Here is a 6,571-nt window from a genome sequence, read left to right as displayed (position 1 = left end):
ATACTCCTGGCTGGCTGACTCCAAAGCTTACTCAGGTTAGCTCTCAGGTACCATCCTATATGATGTAGATGCTGTCACTATCTATGCATGACACATGAGGAGACTGAGGGCAACGCACAGAAAGTGATTAGCCAAACGTCATAAGAGCAAATGGCTTGTGTGTCACACTCAGGGATGGAATCTTTAAGGAATCTTTCTTTGACACAAAAAAGACTTTTCTACCTTTCTTTCTCTTTCTCTCCAGGTTGCAGCTGCCTGGCAACATCCCCTCCCCCTCCTTCAGTTGTATTGTCACATACCATTTCTATGTTTTAAGTGCAAATGGCTGTAAATTTAACATATGCAAGAGGTGAAAGCCACAGAAGTCAGTGGGGGAGAGATGAATTGTTCAATTAGTGGTGCTGGGGGGACTTAATTACCTGATTGGAAAAAAGATCTGTTTTCTTTCTACCATGACATTAAATATGAATTCCAGATAAATTTGAGAAATAAATGCAGATATTATGCATATTATTTTTAATATATTGTTGTTATGAAGGGAATGAACAGAATCAAATGTTCAAAAGCAACACCACTTAAAATTGCAAGAAAATAAATATTTATTAAATCTCTGGACTACAGAAGACTTTCTATGGTTAACAGTGATGAAAGAAATTATACAGTAAAGGCCAATAACAAAAGATAGCACTGGCAGAAATAAAAGACTAACAGCTGAGAAATACTAGCAACAAATAATAAAACAACAAAAATAGCAAACTTTTATTGTAGATAGCTAACATTTACTAAGGTCTTACACAGTACCAGGCATATTCTAAGAGCTCTACATGGCTTCATTTCATTCTCATAATAAGCCCTGATATAGATCCTAATATTATCTCCAGGTTCTAAAACATTTAAGAGGGAAAAAAAAACTATAAAGCATAAAATGTAAATATACACCTTAATAAATTATTGTACAGCAAACCACCATAAAGATCAAGAAATAAAACATTACCAGAACTCCTGAAATCCCTGTGAGCCACTGTAAAACCGCAACCTGTTGACTCCCCTAAAGGAAACCTCTCTCATGATAGTTATAGCTATTACTTTTATTATTATTATTTTATGGCTTTTCTTTAGAGCTTTACAACTCAAATATGAATCTCCAACACTGTTTTTTAAACATTATTTAAACAGTACTAATGATACCAAACTCGAGTCTCCATGCTCTTCACTTACTCAGCAAGGCCAATCTACCAACACTGGTTGTGATACAAGTACAGTGTTTATTGCAGGGAACCATGCAAGGAAAACGGGCACCTCATGGTCAAAGACTGAACTTCCCAGTGGCTTGCAGGGAATGGTTAAAGGCAACACTTGGGGTAAGGCCTACAGCTCAATGACTTGCTTTTGACTAGTTGGTGGTGAAGTAAAGTGTGATGTTTTGGGAATCTTAATCATCAACTTTCCTCATTTCTTAATGTGCCCATAAGACTCTTTAGCCCTGAGCTACTATAGACTTTAACATGTAATATTTAAATGCCAATTAGCTCTAAGAAATCACAAAATTACCTAAGCTTTCAAATAGTTTGGGGAGTAGTATCTAAACTTTTTTAATGGAACTTTTCAAATACACATAAAGGTGTAGTGAATGGTATAATGAACCCCCATTTCCCATCACCCAGCTTCAAGAATTATCAACATTTTTGCATCTTGATTCATCTATAATCCTTCATATTTTTAATGGGTTATTTTTACAGCACTTACTAAATATCATATCAAATTATATGATTCTTCTGTACTCTATCCATTCTTACCCCCCTTTTCCATTCTGAATATTTTTATTGGGGTAAAATGCATATAACATAAAATCTCCCATTTTAAGTGTACAATCTAGTGGCATTTGGAATGTTTTTTAAAATTTTCTCTTTATTCTCAGTAGACTTTTCTAGAAGTTTACATGTCTTTTGGACAAATTTGGTTTAGCTGACTTTTCTATTGTTTTCTACTTCACTGATTTCTACTCTTATCTTTACCAGTTATATCTTAACTAAATTATTATATTGGACATATGCTGCATATATTTTCAGTCTCTTTTGCAGTCTTCATTTAAAACATACACTCTTTGGCTTTAAATTTGCTTTTGAGTACTGTTTGAGGTATATTCTACAAGCTTGGCTGAAACTCAGATCTTTCATTATCATTCAGTTCTACATGTTTAATTATCCATTTCCAGCAGCTTCAGGCACTTCTCTGGCTGAAGACCAATGGCAGAATGCAGCCTCAAGACAGTCACAGGTTTTTGTAGACTTCTAGATCCACAAGTTCCAACCATTTTACCATCACCTTAGCTAAATATCACATCTTGAGGTACTCAACTAAAAGAAAAGGATGATCTCACTTGCATTTTCTTGAATGAGAAATTTGTTTGGTTTTTTTGTTTGGCTACCCTACATCCCCCTTTTGTGAAAATGCAACTACCCTCAATAACATATGGATGAAAAAGAAGATAATCAGAAATTTAGTTTCAAGCAGGACATGTTGCTACACTGTACTGACTAAACTATACTCTTGAATCTAGCTTTTGGGAGTTGGGTACTGGCTGGGTGATTGGGCACTGTCTGAGCTCTTTGAGTAGTGATACTGTGATTCCAATATGAATATTGTACTTTGTATAAAACTGGCCAGTCAGGTTCCGTATGGAGGGATTGGGCAGTTCAATCAAGAGAGGAGGGACATGATTTGCACAGTCTTGAAACCCTGGCTCTTTTCATTACAAATTGTATGAATTTGTGCTCTGTGCTTCACCTTCCTCATTGGTAAACTGGAGTAATAACCCTCAAAGGGTTGTGGTAAGAATGAAATGTGTGAGCATTTGCAAAGCTTTAAAGAGTGTCCAGTGCATTTTAAGCACTGTGCCACAGAATACCATTACAACTGCATCAAACATTTCTCTCCAAACTTTCTGAACAGGCTTGTAGACGGACTACCTAAGCCCTCTCTCTCAGCCTCTTCACAGGGAACTTTATTAAACTCAGTAGCCTTATGCTCCTTTACCCATGTAGAAGAGGGTGAGATTAAAACTCCTTTAAGAGCTAACCAAATAGTTCCTCTTAGAACAGGAACTGTCTTTGCTTAGGAACACACCTGCAGGGATGCTTGTTTAGCTGGGGAAGGGAGTGAGGCTCTCTGGACCCAGCTGAGATGGCCTGGATCTAGACGAAGATAGCAGCTTTACTTCTCTGTAGAAGGAACTCTGGGAAATGGGAGCTGCTAAGCCAAGGAGGCCAGGAGCTCAAGAGCCAGGCAGGAAGCTTCTGAATGGAAGAGAAGTGTGAGTGAAACTGCCCTGAGATTCATTTGTGTAATTTGCTGATTGGCTGATTTATTGGCTGGCCTTTAAATAAATAATTTGTTTTAACATTATTCAGTGTAGCATATGCTCAATTAAAATAAAACAGCTTTCAAATACAGAAAGGAACAAAGTAAAAGTAAAAGCTAATCTGATTCCCCACAGTCTAGTCTGGTCTATGTTCTTCCAGAGCTGCTTTTATACTAAAACAAATATATAAAAATCAGGTTACAGCAGGCACTTGGCTCTGAGATTTTCTTTCATGTTGTCTGCTGTGTTGAGATGAACTTCCTACATTCTCCCAAACCATCAGCAAGATCCTGCAACCTGCCTTGTGCTGGCAGGTCTTTGGACTACATACTTGATTTCTGTCAACAGTTTCTTTCAGTGAAACTATCAGGGAGAAATTAGTTTTACCTCCCTACATTCATATAATATTAATACAGCTACTGCTCATGGTGCCCTTACTCTGTATCTGGCAGTCCCTTTAGTGTTTTACTTCAATTCTCACCTTACTTTCTCACAACAACCCTTTGGAAATCAGTCCCACTATTATTGCCATGTGGGTTAACAGACAGGATGTGAGAGACCCAAAAGCTAAAAACAGGATGAATAAGAAGGAAAATAAACATGTCAGAGGCAGGACTTACACCAGCAATGTCTATTTTATTTTATTTTTTTTGCAATGTCTCTTTAAATCCTTGTCATGACCTTATGAGGGAGCTGTCACCACAAAGGAGGCAACTAAGGCTACAGGGTTTACATAGCTTAAGCCACTGAGAACCTAGCAGTTTTATAACTATATCCCTTCCTGCCAAACTGATGAAAGCAAGCAAGCAAAAAAGCAAAGATTTAAATGAATGGAGATGAGAGGATAACAGATAGGAAGGCCAGGGGTCTCCAAAGCGAGGAAATAAGCTGCAAGTGTCAGACATTTTTTTTTCTCTCTCTTAAACTGCAGGAGGAAACAAAGTAGTGTTGCATTTTCCCCATCTTTATACAAAAAAAAAAGAGATTTCTCTTAAAATTCTGTGTTGCCATAATGACACCTGGTTTCACCTGAACTTAACTTTTCTCAAACCTTGAGCTAACCAATGCATTTTTCTTATGGAAATGTTTGTCTTAAGCTATGTTAATGTACTATGTATTTACCCTAGACTCTGTCTTCAATTTGGTTCCACCTAAATTGCCAATATCTGCTGGATCATTGAAAGAGCAAGAGCATTCCAGAAAAACATCTATTTCTGCTTTATTGACTATGCCGAAGTGTTTGACTGTGTGGATCACAATAAACTGTGGAAAATTCTGAAAGAGATGGGAATACCAGACCACCTGACCCACCTCTTAAGAAACCTTATATGCAGGTCAGGAAGCAACAGTTAGAACTGGACATGGAACAACAGACTGGTTCTAAATAGGAAAAGGAGTATGTCAAGGCTGTATATTGTCACCCTGCTTATTTAACTTATATGCAGAGTACATCATGAGAAACGCTGGGCTGGAAGAAGCACAAGCTGGAATCAAGATTGCTGGGAGAAATATCAATAACCTCAGATATGCAGATGACACCACCCTTATGGCAGAAAGTGAAGAGGAACAAAAAGCCTCTTGATGAAAGTGAAAGAGGAGAGTGAAAAAGTTGGCTTAAAGCTCAACATTCAGAAAACTAAGAACACGGCATCTGGTCCCATCACTTCATGGCAAATAGATGGGGGAACAGTGGAAGCAGTGTCAGACTTTACTTTTTTGGGCTCCAAAATCACTGCAGATGGTTACTGCAGACATGAAATTAAAAGACACTTACTTCTTGGAAGGAAAGTTATGACCAACCTAGATAGCATATTAAAAAGCAGAGACATTACTTTGCCAACAAAGGTCTGTCTAGTCAAGGCTATGGTTTTTCCAATGGTCATGTATGGATGTGAGAGTTGGACTGTGAAGAAAGCTGAGTGCCGAAAAATTGATGCTTTTGAACTGTGGTGTTGGAGAGTCCCTTGGACTGCAAGGAGATCCAACCAGTCTATCCTAAAGGAGATCGGTCCTGGGTGTTCATTGGAAGGACTGATGCTGAAGCTGAAACTCCAATACTTTGGCCACCTGGTGTGAAGAGTTGACTCATTGGAAAAGACCCTGATGCTGTGAGGGATTGGGGACAGGAGGCAAAGGGGATGACAGAGGATGAGATGGCTGAATGGCATCACCGACTCGATGTACATGAGTTTGAGTAAACTCTGGGAGTTGGTGACTGGACAGGGAGGCTTGGCGTGCTGTGAATCATGGGGTCCCAAAGAGTCAGACACGACTGAATGACTGAACTGAACTGAACTGAAAGGCTCAGAACTGACTCGACAAACCAGTATGTTATACTCATACATTGTTCTCCTAATCTATGTTAATGAAACTATATATTTGTTTGGAAACCTGCTTTTCTTCAAGATTTATGTCAATCGTTTCATGGTCCAGGATGACTCACTGGTGCCAATGTTATCTCAATGCATGTTGTGGGTGAGGGCTCTGGTGATATTCTCTGAGTTTTGAGACATTTCCTTCTCTAATTAGCAGATTGCTAGTAGCTAAAAAATATCCAGTTAGTCTTTAGCAGTGGGGCACTCTTTCTGCCCCCTTCTGATGTCTATGTCAGAAGCTTTCTCTATCTCCTTTATACTTTAATAAAACTTTATTACACAAAAGCTCTGAGTGATCAAGCCTTGTCTCTGGCCCCAGATTAAATTCTTCTCCTTTGGAGGCCAAGAATCCTGGTGTCTTTTTTTTTGGTTCAGCAGCAACCTTTCAGAGAGACATGCAGCATTCATTGACTGGAAGACTTAATATAGTAAAGACATCAATTCTCCCCAAAGTGATCTCTAGGTTTAAAACAATTAGTACAAGGTGGTTTAGTGGTAAAAAATCTGCCTGCTAAGGCAGGAAATGCAGGAGATGTGGGTTCCATCCCTGGGTCATGAAGATCCCCTAGAGAAGGAAATGGAAACCCACTGCAGTATTCTTGCCTGGGAAATCCCACGGACAGAGGAGCCTGGCGGGCTACAGTCCATGGGGTCACAAAGAGTCAGACACGACTTAGTCAATAAACAACAACAGTGCACTCATCAGAATATTAAATACCTGTAAAGCATTTACAGGGCTTCCCAGTTGGCTGAGTGGTAAAGAATCACCCTACCAATGCAGGAGTCTCAGGAGATGTGGGTTCAATCCCTGGGTTGGGAAGGTCCCATAGAGTAG

Source organism: Odocoileus virginianus, chromosome X, assembly GCF_023699985.2.
Source record: "Odocoileus virginianus isolate 20LAN1187 ecotype Illinois chromosome X, Ovbor_1.2, whole genome shotgun sequence".
Classification (NCBI taxonomy): Eukaryota; Metazoa; Chordata; class Mammalia; order Artiodactyla; family Cervidae; genus Odocoileus; species Odocoileus virginianus.
This window is presented reverse-complemented; position numbering follows the sequence as displayed.